The following is a 26,107-nucleotide window of genomic DNA, read 5'->3' on the forward strand; positions in this document are numbered from 1 at the left end:
GTATACAATCAAATCTTACTTATTATTTTTACAATTTAGATCAGTGGTACCTATTGTTCCCAATTTCATTCAAGATTTGATCCACTTTTGCAAATTGTCTATCATCTTTATTACGGACTACTATATTTAATTGTACCCCTCTACTTCTTATTTCCTAATATGTGAAATAATAACTACTTAGTACTTATATATAATATGTGTAATATGTAGAACTAAAAGATATTCTTTAACTTTCTAGACCATTACATTAAGATAAGTCCACTGATCACCGGTTGGAAACCAACGGTTCAGATACATAAAGTGACCCGCAAAATTCGCGGGGGAGTTTATAGTTTATAATGTTTATATACTAAATAGTTATAGTTTGGGACTCGTTCTAATGTTCGGGCCCCCGCTACGTAGGTGCTATCAAACATCGATTACGTGGTAAAATACTGAATAATAGTACATTAGTACCTATGTCATTATTAGGTATACATATACATTAGCATTAAAATCAAAAAACATTCGTTGGCGAATTGCCGACAACTAATAATATAGGAGGTAAACGAAAATGGTAATAATATTAATATATATATATATTGCATGTGCTGTACAAGTTGATCATTTTCAAACACGTGTACATAATATTATATATCTACGTGCGGGTATATGAAACATTTTTTATATGGCCATACGGATTGTTATTATCAATCCATGCGCAGGAATGACATTTTGTTTTTGAAAAGAAAATTTAACGATACCGGCAAAAGTGACGCATTCCGCGATGGAACAAGACGACGGAGGACGGCGGTGATCATTATAATAAAGTAGTTCAGAGTGCCGATAAGAAATCGCCTTTAACGACAGTTATATTACGAAATTAATAGTGAATACATATGTACAGAGTGGTTCACCAAGCATGTTTAATTCCATTTTTCTTTTAATATTGAATTTGATTTTTGGAATTTTTAACAAAAGGCCATATTTCTAATTAAATAGATATTATATACCATTTAAGGAGTATTCTATGACTAATAACCAAGGTTGTGGATTTAATGCACTTAAAAACTGGTAAAATATCCAAAAATTACTAACATTTAACTTTTATTCTTATTTTCTTCATTATACATTTTTTATTAATTTTAGTTTAAATATTAGTAATATTACAAATTGGTATGCTTATATGAGTATATGACTTATTGGGATTGACTAGTCTTGATCTTCGTCGTATACAAGATTTATAAAAAAAGATATCCCTAGAATAGATTATGTTTCTACTTAAAATTATATATTTTACCATTATAGCAATGATTAATCAATGACTATACAAATCTTTTGTTTTTAAAGGAGAATCATTCTTTTTTTAGAATAATTTGTTAAGCAAATGGTTTTTTCGAAAATCTTTATTTATAATACCTATCTACTATCTAAATCAAAATTCGAAGGAGCAGTTCCTGAATTATTAAAATGGATTAGTTGAAGATAATAGTCCTAAAAATAGTTTTACAAAAATATAAAATAGATGTGATATTGGATCTAGTATTTTGTATTCTCATACATCATGATATAATTCATAATATTATCATCGATGACACAAATAATAACATTTTAATAGATTAATTTATATCAATATTATTCTAATTTTCATATAGATACATCATATTTTTCAAAAGTCATTTGATGAAAAAATGAAGTTAGTATCGCTACAGGTCTACAGCATACTCCTTCAATACTATAAAATATTTGTAAGTATTTTAAAATATGGACCCTTCTTAAGTACCTATAGGTATATAAAAATTCATAAATAAAGGAAAATTGGTAGTGAGTGCGCTCGACTAATCACCCTGTATAAATGGAAAAACTAGTTTCGGCTTTCATATTATCATGTCACTTCGTACCACCACTAGGTAACCAACTGTACTCAAAGTGTACAAAAAGTATTATTTTAATGTTTTTACGCTATTCTACATTAGATTTTAATATTGTGCATCATGCTTAGGTTCCGGAAGCCGTATACGAGCATACCGCACGAGCGAGCGTGCGTACGACGCCCAAGTGCTATTTTTATACAGAACGGATGACCTATGAGTGCGTGGTGTGTGTATGTATATATAGGTACCTATATGATATACGTATACACTATACACTATACGCACACTTTTACTTTAACGTCTCCGACCTGACCGCACATACCACGCTGTTCTGGCCGGGTATGTTAAAAATCGCGGATTTTTAACCATCATCATTGTTTTAAACAGTTAGAAAATAAACGCGGATTTAAACTACTACCTATCTGTATAGGTACTGTCTACGTAAACAATAATGGCTATAATATAAAACGACACCTGTTTTTTTTTTTTTTTGCTGTTTAAGAAAACAAGTTTTGAACAAACTATAACCACGTTTTTATCACAAGCGACCACCGGACAAATAGACGAACATTTTAAAACGCAGATTAATTTTTATATTGGAGATGTCGATTGAGACCGCGTTTATATTAAGAAGCGCGCAATGAATACATTTATTCTATAGTAATTATAGTATACATACGAGTATACGACCAGTGTTCGGACAGCAAGAGCCAAGAATTCTGCAGCTATATAACCGACAGATATGATATATCTAAGAGACACGTGTATAAAACGTTTTTCACGTTTTTGTTTGGTTTTAACATAAAGTTAATTTATTGCCATGTCATAGGTGTATAGGATGTACACAGCAATTATTTTAATACGAATGTGATACGCGTGTATATGTATAGGATAACTTATTAAAAACATGTGAAGGACTGTTTATAGTCTACGTATTCCGAAGGATAGTTTTTAGGTGATTCGAATAAATAAATAAAATCAAAAGTAGATCTCCAAAACGAATTCATATTATAATAAGTGCTGTATTGGGGAGGATGAATAGAATTTTTTTTAGTATGATTTTTTTTTCAAATAATCGCATAAAACAAAATATTCCCTAATTATTTGCAATTTTCGACTCTAAAATATGACGTAGATACCTGAAATCTTAGAGTAAATAACAAGTGAATAGTGATTATTAAGGCTAGGATTTCTATGCAGTATAAAACATTATAAAATATGTATTCTACTTACCAAAATATGCAAAAATATGCATTTATTATTACTTATAAGTTATTATTATTAAATGCTATTATTTTATGTTGTTTTTAAATTTTCTAGTGTAAACGACCGGCGATTAGACCGAAGAATAGATTTATATTGGCTGAAATTCCTATCCTCGTCGCATATTTATATAACAATATTTGTCCCTGATTGAAAGTAATATTAACGTTTTATCTTCCGTTTCATATTTACTGTTTAATAAATGCATTATATTTAAAATATACAAAAAATTGTTCTATTTAATCAAGAATAAGCCAAATCGTGGACATATTTGACAACCAATCAATTTTGACTTAAGGATAGCATAGAAATCCTAGCCCTAGTGATTATAAAAGAATATTTGGAGAACCAAAGACCAAATCAGTAACCACTAACCACCAATAAAAATACTCGCTATATCATGTCTAAGTAATTTTAATTTATTATTTTTGTAATATGTAATAATGTTAAAATGTGTCTGTATGTAAGTAGAGTATATTATATCATGCTATTTGATACTAAACTTATAATCTAAATATTTTAAATAATAATAATATCTTATGTGCAAATTTCAAAGTTTCACTATAAGCATTCAATTTATGTGTTAAAAGTAATTTATAGCATATTATCATATTTTTATTTTTTTTAAAAGATTATAAGCAATATCCAAAAATGGCATTTTTAAATTATAAACTACCTACTAGCTACTTGTGCTTAATTTGTATGATAATTGTTTAGAAAATATAATCATTTCGAACGAAGTAAAAACACTTTTTTTACTGTATAATAAGGTTTTACCATTGTCATCTACTTACATGAACAATTCCTAAACCAACAAATTATATTAGCAATATATTAGTGTAGGTTAGTACCTAATTTCGAATCGGTAAGTTCAAAAAAAAAAAAAAAATAATACAATTTCTTACAAACTTTCAAATTTGAAACATTTATCATAGTAATACATAAATCATAATATTATACTGATAATATTTTATATGTATGATCATTAATAATATAATGTTAAAATAAAATTAAACTACTAAAGAGTTTATATAACTGTTTATACTATATGCCTATACATCGATCGAATCATAAAAATGTCGAGAAGGGTCGACGGCATGAGTATCGTGTGCGCGTTGACAAACAAGACGAATGCATCGAAAGATTTGTCGTGACACTGTTTAATGTTACGGTAAAGTTATTATATGTTTACATTGAGTTTTAGATTTTAATGATGCCGCAACAATATATGGTAAACTGCGTACGCAGCAGTGCAGTATTCTTTTTAGCTACCGACAAATGTATCATCGAAAATTATATTTATAAGTGCTTTGAATTATTATTATAATCTTTGTGCGTTGCATTGCGGAAAACAATGCGCATATTTTTATGCTATTACGACTTCCAAATAATATTCTTTGAACCACTTAATATAAAGAAACCTTAAAAGGCCACAATGAATCCCTAAAAATTTAATTTTATGTTCTATAAACATTGAAACTTTATAGAGGTGGCCAGATAGGTAGGATGTCAGTTATTACATTTTTATCTCCATCAATAACTGTTTTAAACTTTTCTAATCGTTAGAAAATATTTTTTTAAATTAAATTACTTATGCCTTCTTATTTTAAAGTAAGTAAGCGAGTAATTTCTCTGGGATTTCAAAATGAATATATGAGTATATGATTATTTGAGAATGAACACTACGGTGACACACCTTACATAAATATACATATAATATTATTATAAGTATTATCGATTTTTACTTTTTAGTATATTACGAGTATTTATATAATTAATCATAATACCTAATAATTAATAAAAATTAGATTTAATGACTTATTAGATTTTAGTGTTACACTTAAAATGATACATACAATAATTAATATTTGTTCTTAACTATTTTTTAACATTACTTGTCTTACATTATATCATATAGGTAGACGGATTGTATTATAATAAATAAAATAAGAATAAAATCTAAACAAATAATGAATAATAAATTATAAATTGAATGCAATATTATAAAATATATGAATATATTATAATCGATACTCTTAAATAATTAAAATGAAAATTAGTCAAAATTACGATATTTGTATTCATCAATAGCTGTGTACATTGTACAAATAGCAAATCGAAATTGTATACAATATACATATACCTACTATACATACATACATAAATATATATTAAATAGTTCTATACTTGAACATTTTCTTACGAAACTAGCATAAAACATTTTGACATTTAAATTGTTTGATTTAAAAAATATTTGAAGGTAAGTACACTGCGGTGTACCTAATATATAATAATTAAACACATTATTCAAACTCCCTACATTGACATCGTACTGAGGCCGAAACGAATAACTCTGTTGAAGGTCTTCCTACACTTTTCGTACGCTCATTACTATACAACGCGTACACAGTACACCCTAATGATATTCATGAGCAAATGATAATGGACATAAAGGCAAAAATAAATGTGTTGATTATTTTTTTGTTATTTTTTTTTTTATTATTATTATTCTCACGCCAGTCAAAAAATAACATTCTCGTTCTATTCACTATTGTTCGTTTCAAGACGTGATGGGTTCCGGAAACCCTATTATTTTTTCCACGGAGCTGTTTTTTGTATCGTTTAATACAGGGTAAAACCGCCGCAGATGTCTTTAGATGGAAATTATTTTCATGTACGAGAAACGCAACAGACGGTAACCAGTAACCATAGTAGAGAATAGAATTAAAATATAGTATATACTGATAATTATTACATCCGTGGTATACACGCAACTGTATTTTAACCTAGGCTAATGTCATACGATTTTATTTACGACTCGTTTGCCTTGAACGGAAAAAATAATTTCATTACACTGCATGTGTATAGTACCTACATTATCGTATGTTATTATTAATTTCAGTATTAAAGACAAGACCATATAATGTTTAATTATTGATGATTGATGTACACAGGAATTAGGTTCTCTGCTGTAACTTTAAATATCAATGTTGATTTCCCTCTCACGATCTTTATATGTATAGGTAACATAGGTTATAGGTATTATAGTGTTATAGCATTATATTAAATATTAACCATGGTTATCCACCGCAATAATGTCTACAGACGCCAATGTCTATAAAAATAAAAGTTAAATACCATAAAGGTATAGTTGAATCGAAATCGACTATACACTTTCGACGTATATAAATAATAACATATATTAAATACACGATATTTATGAGAGATTTCCTTCGGCAACAAGCGTATAAGAACACGGACTTTGGGGTTATCAATAAGTACGTTTACACAATATTATACATATTACCTATTTTAAAACGCACCTTAAAAACAATGCCACAATACGTATTCCAATTTCCAATCAGGAAATCGATTCAGACCGTTGTGTATTTTTTATTGACTTATAATAATGTACGTGGTTTCACATAATATCACATGAAATCGTTTAGATATATTATTCTATATATGTTTAAACTGTATAGATACCTACAAATTATAATGGGTACACCGCACAAGCATGGCGACGACGTATATATATATATGTGTGTGTATATCCTTATATATATTACCGTACATGGGCAGGTACGACACGTGGACATGTTGTGGCTTATTTTTTTTTAAACACCACGCGTACTGCGTGTAGGTTTAATTATAACCTATATTTTCGTTTATAATGTATCTGCGCGAGATGTTCGCCAGCCAATAACAAAGTCGCGTGCGTAATTCGACTAATTCGTAAATCGGGATATTGCGCCATTGCTGTAATGTTTATATATATATATAGACATAAACCTATATAGGAGACGAGAGTATATTAATATTATATATCAATCGTATAGGACCAAGTTCATCACTATATCACTGTTCATATTTAATACCTATTATTATAATTCATAACCTTATATAACAATTGATAAAATGATACACTATACGCGTTTACTCGCAGGAAGATAAATACTATTTACGTCAAGACATTTTCTGCAAAGAATACAATGTGCATACACGTACAAATATTACAAATACATAACAATTTATTAATAACGATTAACAATATCATACGTCTCGTCTGAGTATTATTGTTAAATAATAATATGGGTCGAATCGTGGCGAGATGATGTCACGCGGACGCGCGTTATTGTGTTAAAAATTTACTGCGATGAGACGATAATATTTCATATTATATTATTATGTATACAATGTTATAATACCGCGCTAGCGTCACTTAAATGGCTCGAAAAACACAAATCGACACGATGGCGACGATAGTATTATGTATTATTGGCATAATAAATTATTATCTTCTGATGATAAAATGTAGCCAGCCTACACACGACGGCTTATAAACATAAAAAAAAAATACGTAGTTGCAGGTCGTATATCGCATAATAACTGCGGAAAAAGAACTAAAAACAAAAGAGCGACGAGAGTCTGGTGAAAGCGAGGCGGCGCGGCATGTGGTGTTATTCGCGTCTGTCATGAATATTATCATTCCCACAGGATGAAAGTTTCGTTAGCGTAATAATCATCATATAGGTAACCATGTAGACGAATACGACGATATAATTTATTATATGGCACGGATGAAAAAAAAATATATTCAAGGTATCTTTCAAAGGAGGTGAATACTTATTTCCTTAAAAAGTGTTACCTAATGTTTTTGAAAATATTTTTCTTACATAATATAAACTATTAAGTCATTAGGTACAAATATTTTTTTCTTTTTTATAATAATTTTTACCATTCTATATCATTATAAATTTTGTGTTTTTACTTGTGTGAAAACATATTTTTAATTTCGTATTTCGAAGTTGAATATTTTTCTACGAATTTCAATAGAAAAAAAATGTATAGAATAAAAAACTAATCAAATCCAAATAATATGGCAATTATCGTACAAAATAAACCCATAAAAGACATATAGCTAACAAAACAAATACTCTTATCGATCCACAATCACACTAGAGTGTACGCATTATAGGTAACGAAACCACTCACAAGTATGGCAAAATAGTAACATTCGTGTTTGTTGTAACATAAACTTAAAATTGTTAGTTCAAATTATTTACAAATACAAAATATTATAAAAACTAACATACAAAACATACATAGCAAACATTTTTAAATGAGAAAACTAAAACATCAAACTACATCTAATTAAAAGGTACATCCGGATGAGGAAACTCAAATCTTAAATAAAACGAAAAAATTATTCTGAATCATCTGTAAATAGGATATACCAGACTAACCTTAGAATATCTTATGGTTATGGGTGACTGGATGAGTCTCCCGTGTACGAAACTGTGGTCTAACAATAAAACACATTATATATGTTGTCATAATGTCATAGTTGTAGGTATAATCAAAAAAGTAAAACACTAAAAATATGATAGCGATAAAAAGAAGTAAAAACAATATTTCTATAGCGTCGTTATAATAGTTTTCAAGAAAATAATAAATGTTTATCTTTAAAAGATTCACCTCGCATATTTAAGTGCACGAAATATGATAATAATAATTCATATATACATATTATTATGCACACACGAACGGTCTAACTGCACGTCGCAGTATATATTATTATGTTATGCATTTAAGGTATCTATTTATATTATTTTCTCTTCTGCACGCATCGCGTTTATAATAATATAATGATATGTATGTTGATCGGCGTGGTGGCATTGGCGCATAATACAGAGCTTTGGTCCTAGGCGCCTTGTGGCATGTTAAAATGTATGCATCTAGCTATTTTATTGTCGTTTGTTTCCAGAAGCCGTGCGAGTACATAGGTGGTCTTGCAGGTGTTACCGGTAGTTCTTAAACATCAACATGACGGTCTCTTTTCTCCTCAGTTGTACAACATGTGCATTGATCCACATCGAGGTTATACTATGATAAAATCGCTATGTAACCAATATTCAATTGATTGCGCGCCGGTGTGATATCATATACGACGTGAAATGAAGTCGTTGATTCGAATATAGACTATACATAGTTTTCATATAGTATACTACTATACCTTAGGTTAGTGGTTAGTAGTTAGTATAAGATCTATGGGTTCGAATTTAAATTATTCATTAATCGATTCTTCGACCTCCCCGGATTCTATCATCATCTAGTGCCCACTGATGGTGATGATAATTAAATTAAATTTGTTATTTTATTGTATACACTACATAGTTGAATATTTCATTATGATCGGATATATTTGTCGTTATAAAAATAAAATTTCTCTCTTTAAGTAAAACGTCCCCTCAAAGTTAAAAATGCACATAGGGACAGGGGGTGGTAATAGCGCACACGTTTGGAATCACTAGTATAAACAAAATTGTTTCTGATATGCAATTGCTCCTGTTCAACAATTATAATAACTACTTTAGAAATCGATCTATGCCAATTCTATGGTATATTTACTAGAGATGGGACTAGGGGTAGACGTTTGCTTCTTGGTAACGTTTAAAATTTTGAAGAAAACAAATATGAGTAACAACTACGTTTTCAGAATATTGGAACAGTTAATAAAAGATCAAAAAGTACATTTAAATGGATTATACGGATTTTTAATCGAGCTATAGACTTTTTTACAAAAATAATACATCACGTTTCAAAAAACAGCATTTTATTTTAATGTATTTTGAAAACGTTTCAACAAAGTTCCAACCTTCACGTTTGTACTTCATAAAATTCATGTCACAGTCACACACACAACCTGAAATTTCTCATACAGCTTACAATTTAAAAGTGTCAACAAAAGCGTTGAACTAAAACCGTTGAAAAATTCGCTTTTCAACCGTTTATGAAATTAAATGTAAATAAATCAATCGCGTGTAATAATAAGTACACACATGTGTAGGTTTTGACAAAAACTATTTATTTATTTTTTTTTATTGCATCCGGTCGCGGTATACATATAGATGTACAAATTAAATGCGTCCGCTCGCGAACATGTCGAGGACAACATTAATATTATTATCATTATTATTATACGAGAGGACTCTTCTGTAATATATAGGCCGTATCCGAAATGAAACCAATTATAATGCACCGATGCGATGTGGTACTATTAACCTATTATACCCATAACTATATTATTATTTCGATTCGAGGCGATGACATTCCAAATGTTTACAGTTTTCTACATTATCATTATTATTCAAACCAGTTTCCTCGACATTTTTAAAACGGATCGATTCACCGCCGCCGATTGTTTCTCACATTTTTATTTATTTTGTCTATCATTATTAATTGTTATATTATTTAAAATTCCGTCTATCGCTATGCGCTCGTGTGCTTTAGTTTTATATAATATTATATTATATATGTGAAAATACGAGTGTATAATAATACGTGCCTGGCGCGAGCCTTCGTCAGTCGTGACCTCTCGGGGTTCTATATAAAGTTTTTCGGGACAACGTCCTCTCTAGGCATTCAATAATATTCACACATTACATACATTTTAATAATACATTGTAACTTAATCAACGCGTAAGCCGGCAAACGATAAACCCGTATCTAATGTATAATGAAAAGCAAATACTTTTCAAGTCTTTTCGTTTGAACAATTTACAATGGGTTGTGCCAACCAACATACAAATATATATTATATAATATGTACGTGTTTCGAGATTATTAGTAATATGGTTTTGTTTAAGTTTATGTTAAACATTTAGGGCTGGTGATAGACGAAAAATGTTCATTGCGAAATTAATTTGAATAATATTTTATGATCTTACGAAAATAGACTCAAATAATAATTATCATGATTTATGGTACAAATATTGCAATACATTGTATAGACGAACCTTGTAAAAAAATAATAATAATAAATTAATAACCATAGACAATAAAATCGTCTATTGTACGATTTAACGTAACAAAAAGAACATTAATCATTTTTATTCTATATTTCGAGGATTTTTAAGCTCAATTATATAGTGAATAAAACAATGATGCATATCTCTAATGAAAAACAAAACTTATCTATTTAGGTTGAGATCGTATTATCCTGCAGAAGTCCAGACGATTGAATTTTAGTTTAATTTATACGACAACTGAATGATTTATAAAAAAAGATTTTTTTTATATAAAACTAATTTTTGGTGCAGTAAAAATATGTAAGAAAAAATAATGTAGATAATACGTGCATTTTTCCATAGATCATAGTTTAGTTATAAAATCGTAAAAATAAATATAATTCTGCTTAGATCAAAATATTTTTACAAATGTAATGAATTATGATTGCTTTCAAACCTAAAAACCCAATCCGCTTATTGCCTCAGTGGCCCACCCAATTTCTATATCTAATTTATATAATTTTAAATAATCGAGTTCATATATTTTATGACCGGCAAAAATATATGTAAACACATGTCTGCTTTTTAGCATGTTTTGGCAAGGTTGGTAAACGAAATATACGTCAAGCATTGCCGGACTGCGAATTTATGGCTACCATCCAAAGCACTATAATTGGTCAGCATCGATGCAAAAGGACCTTTTTACACGGGCGTGATATTTTCAGCAAAACAATGTACATAAAGACTACAATTTGAAGTTCAACGCAAACATATAAATGTTCAGAAGATTAGCTGAAAATACTAAATGCTGCAGTGTAAAAGCTTTCTATCATGACTTGACTTTTTACAAGCAAATAAGACTGAGAAAAACTTAATGGTTTCCAATTAAGCAAACCACTTTCAAAATGAACTCACTGACAATTTATTGTAACTATATATAATATAAACGTAATGCGTAGGTATACAGTTAGGCATTAGAGATAGCTAAATTAAAAACAACTCAAAATCTCAAATTATATAATTGACATGTGTTTTTGTTAGCCAAAAATATATCTCCAATAATACTTTATCTAATGATGTCTGCCCACTGGATATATTAAGTTTATAAGCTACATAATATATTGAAATTGTGTGCGACACATGTATGTTCTTTATTAATATTTATCATGACGTAAATATTAAATGCGAATTCACATAGACATTTGAATAAACAGTTAAATCATTAATTATTATTGATTTTTTTTTAAAATTTGTTTACTTTGGTTCATTAATGTTATTACATTAATACTTATTAATTTTTTAAGTGTTGAAACACATTTCTGATATATTTACATTTTTATTTTTTTTTTACACATATGTGCGTGTTAAAATAATATGAGATTTAAATATAGGTATGTGTATATAAATGATATAGCAGATGGAAATTGACGTTGACGTAATTTTTTAGTTAAAACAGTTAAGTTTATCATTAAAATACATTTCTTAAAATAGCGATTTTCTATTAAAACCAAGAAGTGACTACAATTAATGTCTACTACATTTTTTACTTCGGTAAAACACGATTAATTATATGCCTTTTTAGCAATACAATTGCAGAGCATAGAATATCTTATGTGACGTGCCACATTTGTGTTGACAAAATTTATTATTTTCACGTATTATTTAAATTATTATTATGAACCGAACTTACCCAAGTCACGACCTATGAATCGAACTCAACTTTATTAACAATAGTATATTATATGTTAAAATATAGTTAAACATAAAAAGTTCTAACCAATATTGAAATTGTAAAAATATTAAATTTATATTATTACTATTATTATTATTATTATTATTTCTATTATTGAAGTCAAATTGAAAACAGATACCAAGGTAAGTTTAATTTATTATTATTGAACAGATATAAATTAATATATAAACAATACGTTGTATATTACCATAAAATATTATTATTTCTTAACTCGTACTATATATTTTGTATTACTATAATTATTTAAAACTTCTTCTTTAATATACATAGTACAGTTCAAGACTGAAAATGGCAACATCGCAGATGAGTCTTTTTTATACTCAATCGTGTAAGTTCTCTTTTGTATATGTATATCCTTTGATAAGCCAACAATTTTGCTTTAATCATGCATAGTCCTTTACTTGTACTCAAATCTACAACCTATACATATATATATATTTAATTTATCTACTGAATGTTTTTTATTTTAATAATACAAACTATTACCTATATTATACACATATTGTATTATTTTAGCTTAAAAGATATTTAAGACTTATATTAACTTAAGATTTTGGTTGTAATCTATAACTGATCTATTAGATCTCACAAACAACTATACTAGGTACCTATAAAATTATATTGCTATAGTTGCAGAAAGCAGAATACAGTAAATATTTTATTGTATAGCATAAATTTACTGCTCGAATGGACGAATTGTGAATGTAAAAATCGAATGTCATTCATTATTGAAACAAATTGAAATTAAACACCATTCAGAAAGAGATACGAAGAGACGTGAAAAAAATGTAATTTGGCAGATAGGATCGATGATTTGAATGAAAGGGACATAATAATGCTGCTGTTATACGGTCTGTGTTTATACACGTGCCAATCCCGTCGTTACACACTGGGCTAGCGCCCGGAAAAGTTCGGACAACCAGCTCGTCAGTACGAAAAAAACATATAAAATAAAAAGATATTTTTAATTTTTTTTTTCATCCAACAGGAAAAGAGGTCCAATTAGTGTTGGTGCTTTCCTATATAACTAAGCCGTTGTAGTAAACGACCTGTAAAACCGAACGTTGCATTCGGGAAGTAAAACGATAAGACCGTGCCAAATCAGAGTATAAGGGAGTCCTCTAATAAATTTTTGTAAAGATTTTAAATAGTGTCTAGATTAATTATAATAGTTTAAAAATACAATTTATGATATTATGAAATTGTGACTAGGAATCTTAATTCTTAGAAATTTATGATTTATTATAATATTATAAATATAGTCGTTACTCATAAAACACTTAAATATATTTTACAAAGTTTTGATATTCTAATTTTTGAATAGTACGTTATACAATTTTACCTCCGTCTGTAGCAGTGTAACATAATAATATGTATTATCACTGGTTAATTATAGTTATTAGGAATGAATGTTTAAAAATCTATAAAGTTATATATTATGTGATAAAAAATGTATATAATGTAACGCAGTGCCCTTCTTGGAGCTGAATTTTTTTTTTTTTGAATGGTGGTGTTGGGGTTAATTTTAAATTGGAATATCTGAACTAAACAAAACATTTCGTAAATTTAAATAGATTATGCTTCATAGATGTATTTGTAAAAAATACTTATTTTTAGTATGCAGTGCCGCAGTAATAGTAGTAATTCGTGGAAACGACGACTTTTTGGAAATACTCAAATATCCTCAAATGGCTCAAATAAGATAATGTCCATCTATAATATTTAATACTTATAGTCAGAATAACATAAAATAATACCGCAAAAGTATTTAAAAATATAAATCGTTTATTTTATTATGATGGACAATTAACTATAATATCTAAATAAAATACAATTAATTCGAATAGGTACAATATATTTTAGTTTTCCATTATTATTGGCCAAAAAAATACAACTTATAAGAAATTAATTCTTCCTAAAAATGCTGAAGGAGGAAGTTGTCCTTACCACTGATTTAACGGCATAAATATCCAATAAATAAATATAATGTATAGTATAGACATAGACTAAGGACCCTTAAGATCGGAATACGTAGTCAAGTATCTGCCATTCACATGGGGTCACGTGGTCTCACGTTCTGTGTTTTACATAATATTAACTATAGTGTGTGTGCAAACATTTTTGGTGGAAGTATTATATGTCGTAACAATTGTTTAAATACTTACCCGATATCAATATGTATATAATGAACGATGATGAGTAATGACGTGCGATTACAGCAAAAAAATATGAAAAAAAAATAGTCAACAAATTCAATACCCGATCGACCGTATCCGCCGCCTAAATTCTCATTTTTCGTACACTTAAACGGTTCGTAGGTCAATTGTAACGTTACCGAGAAAATAATGTATTTTTTCGGTTATTGTCCATTGGTCGCTGTATAACATCTATGCCACTCGGTTTCATTTGACCTGATATTCCGTACATTGAGCAATTATAATATCCATCCAATCGTTGTTAATATATTGTTATTAAATAATAATTGTATTCCATTAAATATAGACAATAAAGCAATTATCATTGTTTTGTGCTGCACGATTTCACTACATTAAACTTCCCATGTTCTCGAACATAGTCCTATAGTTGCCCTCAAATCTCTTTGGCGAACGATTCACCCATCACATTTATTTTAGATCACCATTGTATTCACAAAATAATAATTAAGATATTTTCGTTTTCCAACACTTTAAAAAAAAAGTACATTGTGCGTTTGCGTTCTTCACACACTTTTAGGCTATTAAATTAATATTCTTAAAGAAAATATTTTAATACCATAAATAGACACCGCATTCATAAATGTTGATTACAATTATTAATTTAAATAGAAATTTATTAAAATTCAACACATTTAAGATTTGTATGCACATAATTCACAAATAAAATTAATTACTAAGTATGATATTGTATAATTAAATAGCGTCTTAAAATGCAATTGATCATGTTGTCAAAATCCGTGACCTCGTAGTTAAAATATCTTACGTATATAAATATCATTTAAATTATGCACTACGGTGTAAGGGTAGATTTCTTATATTTTATTGTACATTTATTTTAAGATTTTCGCAAAAAAAATAAATTAATTGTGTGTGTATATATATTTTTTATTTGTCTTCTGCGTGATAAAGATAAACCCAGTCGGTGAAATTTTGTTCCGCGTCACCATAACAGAACTTTGAACACACGCCAAAATGTCTGGCAGGTTAAAATTTCTTGTTTTGTAAACCTCTACTTAGTGTTTTAACGAATAGCAATAATAAAATCTATAAAAGTACTAAGTAGTATTTATTCGGGATCTTATACTGGAATCAAAATTTAATCTAAAATATTCCATGGTTTAAATAATTTAAAAACAAATTAAAAGGTACAGCAAATTTTGGATATTACGAACTATATAGGCAATTGTTATTTCATACTTACATATTGAGAGCTATTAAAATACTACATCACTTTATACGTACGTTGATATATTCATCCAAATAGCTATAACTTATATTCAAAATTCAAATATAAATTGGTTAAAAATATATTCAGTTGAAGAAGATGTGTTAAAATAATATAATTTTATTTCAGTGTATGTATAAAATAAAAATAACAAGCCAACTATAACTCATGTTAAATAATTTATATTTATATTTTAATTCATACATTTTATGTGTTAAAAAATTCGTCTACTCTTTTGCGCAAAATTAATATTCAACAATTAAATTCCTTTATTTAAAATTCATAATGAATTCAAATATTTTTAATTTTTGTTATAAAAAGTTAATTAAAATTTTTTTCATCAAGTATTACATAACAATACGTGTTAATAAATCAGGTTTGAAATAATATTATTTTAATGTTTTAATTTATATTACAATATATGTATCTTTTCATAGTTTATAAATCACGTATATTATACTTTAGGTTGGCAAATTTTTAGAAATATTTGTTTAACCTTCAATATTCCGTTGTGTATATTAGTACATATTACTAATGATCATATTTTTTAAACGTCTTCTACAATCATATAAAAATAGTAAACAATATATGTTCGTAAAAAACGATTACATTTTCTATTGACCCTATTAATTTTGTTGCGAATTCAACAAGGTCATCGGAGACTACATTATCAATGTTCGCAAATATTTAATTTTGCCGTTTGTACGTTGTCTTCATTACATATGTATACTTTATTTTAGCTTACAAATGCGCAGAGTTTATTTTGGAAATTTTTATAATTAAGTGGGCGTTTGCCGGCAAAATTGTTCTACTAAAAATAAAGCCAATATTGACCTTCAAATACATATCGTACTGCAATTTTTTTTAAAGGCGCCTAGACGATAATATTTTTAATTTTTAACATATTGTTGTTACTATACAGCTAAAATTACTGGGGGCGATTAAACGTATCAACGAAATTTTGTGTAAAATCGATAAAACTACTTTAAACAGACCGTTATTTATTGTGAAAGAATACATTATAGTTGTTTTAAATTCTATATGTAATAAAAGTATTGATTTTTTTTTCATGTGATATATTGGAATTATAATCTTTTCTTCGATACGATTTTTTTTATGATGAACTTAATTCATAAAATCTCTTTTTTTATTGATACAATAACAACAACAAAACACACATAATATATATTGTGTATCGCAATGTGTAGGCGTATAGTCAACCAAGTTATACAGCTCAACGGTTTTGTATTAATATTTATCGCAAGAATATCATCACACATACAACTTGTTTACATGGAAATTTGGGTCGTGTCTATGTGACTATGGGGTTTATTTTTAATCGGCCTCATTCGCTAGTGGGGCGTAAAAATCGTCAAGTGGAATTTGATAAATACTATGCTGGACACGCGCTAATATCCGAGCACTTCAAAACTATTGTGTCAATTCAAGTCGATAAAATAAAAATATTATGCGGGAACTGCACTAAAATGTTTTTGTTTGTATTATGTTCTGTGGAATTTGACTGAATTTTATATTATCACACTTTATACAGTGGGTAATAAACTTGGGTAAATTCACAGATCGTTTAAAAAAAGTCCACAAAAATAAAAAGAAAAAACTAAAACTATATGGTTTTTTAGAATTATCAATATTTCACATTGTTTTGAATTGATTAAAAATATGACAATATTAAATCTCTAGTTGTTATCTTCAAATAATATTAAATTAATAGCAATAATATAATAATAATATAAATCAATACTAATAGCTCTAGTCGCTCTGGGCTATCGATACAAACTCGCTAAGGCTAAATATTGTATTAGAATAACTCGATATGTAAATAAATTCGTTAATTAATGTGATATTGTAATTTATACCATTGATTAAATATACTACATTTAATCAATGTTTATACTTTCATACTATAATATTTAAGCTAATCACTTTTCCGAAGTGCAAGGTATAAATATAATTTAATTATTTGAACAATAAAATTATAAAATTGTTATTAAGTATTTATAACATAAATATCACAAATCAATAATAGTATATTATATGCAATGACACATTGTATGTAAATTAACATCTAAATTATTATCGATTAACTAATTTATGGTTTATTTACTAAACTACAGTTGAAAAATTATGTGATATACTTAAATATGTTTAATCGGATTTGTATATAATAAGTATGGCTAGCTGCATTTAATCACCGTAATTGTTTGTCAAAACAAAATAATTGCTGGGAAACTTGCTGTATTATAATCACATTAATCAATGATATTGTAACTGTAGGTCTGTAAATACCAGCAATTTATAATTATACATTTATTTTTTTTACATGAAAATATTATCAACTAGTCTTACTACAAAGCTACTCAATTATTATTACTGTCGTTGAAGACCAAAGAAAGAAAATCTGCAGGTATAGGCAATTTGTTTGAAAAATTAAACAAAAACATTTCACTAGTAGGAATACTCGTTTTCAAAACCTAATTCGATTAATCCAATATACTGTGATTAGATCGTGTGGAAAAATCAACAAGAAAAGAAAACCTAATGAATATTCTTGTGTAATTTAACGACAAATAAAACATTGACTCTGCAGTCTGCAGTAAGCAAGCGAGTCTGTGAATGGATTTTGAAAATTCGCCCGCGCTGCTCACTCGTGTGTAAATATGGTTATATTATAGGTACTATGTTATTTTAAATCAAAACTGACCTTCCATTCGTGATAGTATTCTTCTGTAATACCCATAATTCTGTTGGCTTTTTATTGACCAGTGTACGATTCGGCAACGATCGGCGTGTAGTACGTCAGAGATGGCTGTAGAGTATAATAATGTATAATATTGTACAAGTATAACTTTTCACGCGATTTTCTTGATTTCGGGGGAAAATGTCTCGAGGCTTTGAATAGCGTCGCACCGACTAACGGATTGGAAACGGCCGTATTACAGCATCAGCACAGAATCGGCTTGTTCCCCTCCATATCGGAAGACAGAAAGTCATAATTTATAATTAAAATAAGAATAAATACACAGCAGCGCGGCCGTATGTATAACGACCAACGGCGTATATAAATGTTTCGGTCCGGTTATCGGGCCATACCGCTGTCAACCGGATAATTATAGAAGGTTGCCAAGAAGTGTTGTGCAGAAGAAAAAATAAAATAAAAGCGTAATCTTATTAACGATGACGGACCGATGGAAATGATTAGCTTACAGACGTCATGTGCATAAAACGCGTACCACTCGTGTACGCAGAAAGAATAAGCCACCTCGGAAGCTTTGTCGGAGTGTAAAACGGCACTGAATTTTTATTGTGGGCGGCGGGCGTAGAATAATAATAATGTAGTTTTATATGCGTACTCGGAACCCGGCAGTGACTGGATTTGAGGAAGAGCGAAATCTTTATAGTTACTACTATACACACCATTATAATATATACCAATATACTATATAGTTATAAAAGTAAAGTTATAAAAGTATAGCTATAACTGTTTTAATACACTTCAGTTGACAGTATAGTAAAGATTTATCATTGAACCATAAAAATGAAAAAAAAACCTTTAAAACAATAATTTATATCCTTTTCTCCGGGACTCAATAGCGAAATTGTTATACATATTATGTATAATATATTTAATATGTTTATGTGGATCTTAGATTTTGACTTAATACTATACAAAATCGCGGATTATCTAGTATAGTTGTTGATTAATGAGAATTTTATAGTAATATCGTATATTATGTTTTTCATATTACATTCGACGTTACAACAAATTCTGTGCACAATAATAAATAAATAATAATAATACAATTATTACCTAATAAATTGAAAGTTTACTACCGTCAAAATGTATTTACAATTAAAAGACATTACGAGACGTAAAAAATTACTATTAGACATTAACCTCCAAATGTCTCATTGACATCAATCATATTAATGATAATATCATATTATAAAATGCCATTAATGAAGCCTCTTTGAATATTGTTAATTATTTATTCGATATCATAAAAATATCAAATGTGATTGTTTTTAAAATATCGCAGAGTTTATGCTGTTTTATAGTTAATAGTTTACTATGATATTTATATATTTTAATAATTCTGTAGCGATACACTGATGATACTATAGTTAATGTGTACTGAATATAAATAAGACATCGACAATTTTAGTTGTTGTTTATTAGATATTATAGAATTTTTAAAATCAAAATTTTAGATATCCAGAATAAATAGTAAATTTAAATTTGAAATATATTTTTTAATTTAACAATAAATAATAAGAAATTGAAAATAGTAATTTATTAGAATTTAATTGATAGGATATGTTTATATTATGACTTATAAGTATTATATTCCAGTGATTTAAAATTAAATTGGGTTTATTCTATTTCATTAATTCAAGGTTATTTCGTCAAAAAATTGAATGAAATATAATAAATTAGATACATAATACCTATTATAAATTCGTATATTACAAACATTAGACTAGAATACTGCAACGATGGACAGTTTGGCACAAGTATTATAGTTTTTTCTTGTAGATTTCAACGATTATATGCATTTAGTATTTACATAATTTGTGTAGTATATTATACACAGATAATGTTGTGCGTTGTTTATTTTACTAACAAAATTATAATTCATAAGCACTTAAATGAGTTTATGGCCACTAATAAATAATTATGTTCTACAAAATCAACAACTTTATTTATTTAACTTAATTTGTACATTTAATTTCAATATCAGTGTAGGAGACCGGTCAGTAACGAAGTACAACTAATATTTAATTTTGTGGTAACTTAATTTATTTAATTTATTAAATAAAAAAAGGATTTTCCAGACATTTAGCCATCAAAAAAATGTCAGAATCTACTGAAAACGATAATCTTCCTAACTTTAGTTGTCCCATAGACCCGAGATTTCAAAACACAAATGTTACACGTAATTGCTTCATTCATTACATCGACTACCACAGATGTGTACATCTATTGGGAAAAGAGGACACTAGCTGTGATATTTTCAAAGAAACTTATAAGAGAATGTGTCCAAATGCTTGGTTAAACACTTGGGATCGAAGAAGAGAAAAAGGTAATTTTGCAAGAAATTGCAAAACTGAACTTGACTAATAAGTGTAAAGTATAATAAAAATGTTTAATAAATGTATAAAAACAATATGCTAATGTTCCGTAAACTGTTAAGATTTTATTTTAAATTAGTAGGTTTAAATAGTACACGAGGTTTATAACTTATTTTAAATAATAAATGTGTATTGGAAGTCTAATATTCGAATATACAAAAAAAAAAAAAAAGAAAAGATAAAAGAAATTTGACGCTATCTATTTATATTTGTTTATTATATTATTCTTCTTTAGTCACGGCCTTTAACCTTTAAGACCATACTGCAAAAGATAAACTTTTCTACCTATCCCTTTCCTCCGCTGCTTCTCTCCAGTTGGTACCAGGCTCGATCCTTTCAACTTATCTCTTCACATCAACTTCTCATCTCAGCTTAGATCAGACAAACAGTATTTTTACCATAGGGTTTTCTTCAATCACCCGTTTGACTAAAGTACCATATTTGCGCCAAGTATGGCCTGCCCAACTTAGACTTCGTTTGGCAATCTCTCTAACTATATCCGGCATCTAGAAAAGTCTTTGGAGCTCCTCGTTAAGTAGTTTTCTCCATTCTTTGGTTTGGCTGTCGAAGACTAACGTAGAACTTTTCTTTCGAATATCATTAGTCTCGATTCTTCGGTTTTTCTCAACGCCCACGTTTCCGAGACGTATAGAACAATTAGTCTTAATAGTGTCATATACATATTTATTTTTAGGTTTTTGGATAGGGCTTTCGATTTCAATACTTTTTCTAATCCATAATATTCTTTATTATGTATATTATATTATTAATTAAAAATATTTTTCAAAATAACTATAGGAAAAAAAATTAATTTTACACAAAACAAATCAATTTTGTTTTCAAAACTCACTTTTTAACGAATACTAATGCTAATGTTTATAAGAATTACCTAATATATATGTACCTATTATACCAAACTTAAACGTATGGTGAATAAAGGATAATCTTCTAAGAAAAGATTTATTGGTGATAAATTACATACATTTTGTCCTTGTTCTAAATTAAAGTTGTAATATTTTTCCAACAATATATTATAAACACGCATTGTATGACGATATTACACGTTTGGTAATTAACTATTGAGATATATAATTTAAATTTTAAAGCGTTGAGTAAAATTAAATAATATTTAAACATCCTAAACTACTAACAGTACCAACTGTAAGAAAGCGTTTAGTGCCTATTGTTTCCAAGTAGAATAGACACGTGATTTTTAAGTTTCCAATCAACATTATAAAATGTGTCAAAACGATATAGAAGATCGCCACCTGACACCTCGTACGTTAATGTACTTGCCTAGTCATCAGACACAATAAAAAAGTTAATATGGATAAATTTGCACATGCGGAAATTCATTTTATTATTCGAAATTAACCATTAAAAATTGGCAACGGGTTCTCTGTATAATAGTCCTCTAAATTAATTGGTCGCCTATAGACCATTCAGGATTATAAAAATAACACGGTCTAAATTTAATCATAATTATTAGTTCAACGACATTAAGCGATGTTATCCGGGTTCTAAATATACAATTTATTGACTATAGTGGACTACCAACTATATAATAAATTACACTTTTATGTATTTATGATATTGGACATTTTAAAAACTGTACATATTTATGCGTAAATGCGTGACGTCTATTCTCTAGTAATTATATATAATAAAAGATTAGTTAATATAGTAGTTAAAGTCTTTCGTAAATATAATATAACAAATAATACAAATTTAAAATTTTGAGAATTTTTCTTTTCACACTCAAAGATATACAATACATTCTATTGTGTAATAAATGTTAGCTCACGTAATTCAACACGTATTTTTTTTAAATTGTATAACGGCATTCATTTAATCGCGGTTATACGGTGTCGTTCACTGAATAACAACGCGAGTAAGAGTAACTTACTATTAAAATATTATATTTTATTGTATGCAAATTAGTAATATTCAGCAAACAATCACAATCGAAAAAAATAGATATATATATACATGCATAATAATATAGTAGGTATAGGAGTGTCGAAATGTGAAGTACAAATGGTTTTAATAACTTTACACTAAACTATCGCACGTCAATGCGGTTTCGACCCATTACCCACCATAACGGGTTTCACCTCTTTCTAGTACAATGCATTTCTATTTATTATTATCTAAATGCCCTGCAACGATAAGTAATAATACATAGGTAGTATATATTGTATTATCATAGGAAGTTAGATTAAAATGTAGAATGAGTTGACTTTTAAATACTTATAACGTTTATTACTGTATACAAATACAATGCATCTAGGGTGGGCGTAGTATTTTGTGATAAATTACAAACTAACAAACCTACTTTCCACTCCACCGAACAGCTAATGTATGTTTTAACTTACTTAAATTGTGGTAAAAAATAAAAATAATAATTTTGTTAATTGAAATAATAATATAATATTATTAATATATGGAGAGATTTGGGATGATTGTAACACTTTTCACGTTATGATTTATTAATTATTAATATTTCCGTCAAGATTAAAATCTTTTTAATAAATTTGATTATGTCAACTCATTATGACAATATATTAATACATTGATATTATATTAATTATTGTAGCACTGTTATATATTATATTCACAGATTAATTAAATAAAAAGAGATGGACAAGTGGGTTCCGCTCTGCTGTACAGACGTACAGTAGATGTATAATAAATAATAATGTATAATGCATATTAATATTTATATATATGTTATATTTGAATTAATAGACCATTGCATACAAACAACGGTTCTAAGCAGAAACAGACTATCACAGCTTATATCACATTATCAATAAACATATTTCATTATGTGTTTTTAATATTTATATTAAACAGTAATTTATTTTACTATTATTAGTATTATTATTACTGTAGGTAATTCATAATACATATTATAAGTAAAAGTTTCAAGTCCCAACAAATAATATTTTTTAAGTATAACAAATTAACTAATAGGTTTTTGGCCAAGTAAAACATTTTTTATTTGCAATAATTAAAAAAAATAAGAATTTTTCTCAAAAAATTTCTTATTTGTATAAATATTTTGAAAATTTCAAGTATGATGATTTATTTTTAAATTATACTAAAAAACAAAACCGATTTTGTTGAAAACAAATTTTGCGTAAATATTTCTGTTTTTCTTAATTATTAATTTATTTTTCCTGATTATTTTGAAAACACTGGAAATTTTTAATTTCCATATTATTTAAACGGTATTGCTTTATCGTGTATCAATGCAATGATAGGTATCCCATTTATCACAATATACAGAAGCATACAAAAATAATATAATTTTGATATCTAATATAGGTACATAGACATAGTACATTTTCTATAGCTATATAAGTATTCACAAATTTTTATTTTTTTTTTGAATGCACCATACCATGTTATGTAATTTCATATTACAAAACAGAATATTATTTTGATTATTTTAATATATACAAATCAAATTTCAGACAAAAAGGTACAATTGATTACCGCCCTATTATATCGTAGTGTTTTAAGTTTAGATAAACAGATTATAGTGAACCAATATATTGCGGAGTACCTCTGTGCGACTGTGCAACTCCCTTTTCCGCTCATAAAAACTTTAAACACTTATAAATAATTAGAAGTTGTAACTTAAACACATACATTATACATACAATATACATAATACATATTATACTTCAGTTATCAATCACATGTAATATTAAGCTTAATTGTCTAGAACTCTGCACAGCATTGCCTATAAAAGAATGAGAATAAGAATAATATGTAATAGCCAATAGCTATACATGGTATGTCATTGTTAAATAAACTAAAATCAAAAGTTTTGTTTATACATCACAGAATATATTACTATAGAGTTCTATGAAAGCTAAAGAATTATGCACTTTTCATTTTAATGGTTGTAACATTGACTATTAATACTAGTATTTATAATCAATGGTTGGAATAAAGAATACTGGACATCGCAAACATGTTTTAAGGAGTCGTGTATAGGCAAATTACTGTTAACACGGCGGTATGAATATGTAATGTTCTTGCATATATGTCAAATTGAGTAAACGACAATAATTCAGGGCTTCAATCCGGTTAAAACCGTTTTTTTGTTATTAACCGGTTTTATTGGAAAATTCATACGAACGAAAACAAAAACGGAACCACAATTAGTTATTTTATACAACGTAAACGAAATAGTTAACCAGAAATATTTTTCGTTCTCAAACAGAAATAAAATTTTAATTTCAAATAATAATTAATATTTAATTTTTCACATTTTGTTAAGTTGCTTAATTTGTATTGTTTGTAATATGAAAAATAATAGTGGTATGCAATCAATAATAAATTAAGATTATAATATTATATTACTATTAAGTATTAATAGACTATAGAGTATAGATTATTCGTAATAACGATTAATGACAACCTGCAGTAACCAAATTGTTACAATACCGCCTATAATGATGTTTTCGCCAACGATATAATCAAATGCTTGTTCAACATTTTGACTTTACCGCGTTTTTTCTCTCTTGTCTTATTCGATAATAAATATTGTAGTTATATTATTCATATGAGTGTTATATACTGTCATTGGTTAGGTTTATTTTGAATATTCACCGAACAATTTTAAGTTTAACCCTACGTTTAATTTTGTTCTCTTCGTTATTATTAATTATGGTCGGAATAAAAAAATAAACTTTTAAAAGAACAAAATTAACCGGTTTTATTAATTTTACAAACCGGTTTTAAAAAACTACAAAATATGAAACCAATATTAACCAGTTTTTAAAACCGAAAAAAATAGTATACGAATTAAAACCATTAACCACAAAAAATCATACGGTTTG

This window comes from Rhopalosiphum maidis, chromosome 2 (assembly GCF_003676215.2).
Source record: "Rhopalosiphum maidis isolate BTI-1 chromosome 2, ASM367621v3, whole genome shotgun sequence".
NCBI lineage: Eukaryota > Metazoa > Arthropoda > Insecta > Hemiptera > Aphididae > Rhopalosiphum > Rhopalosiphum maidis.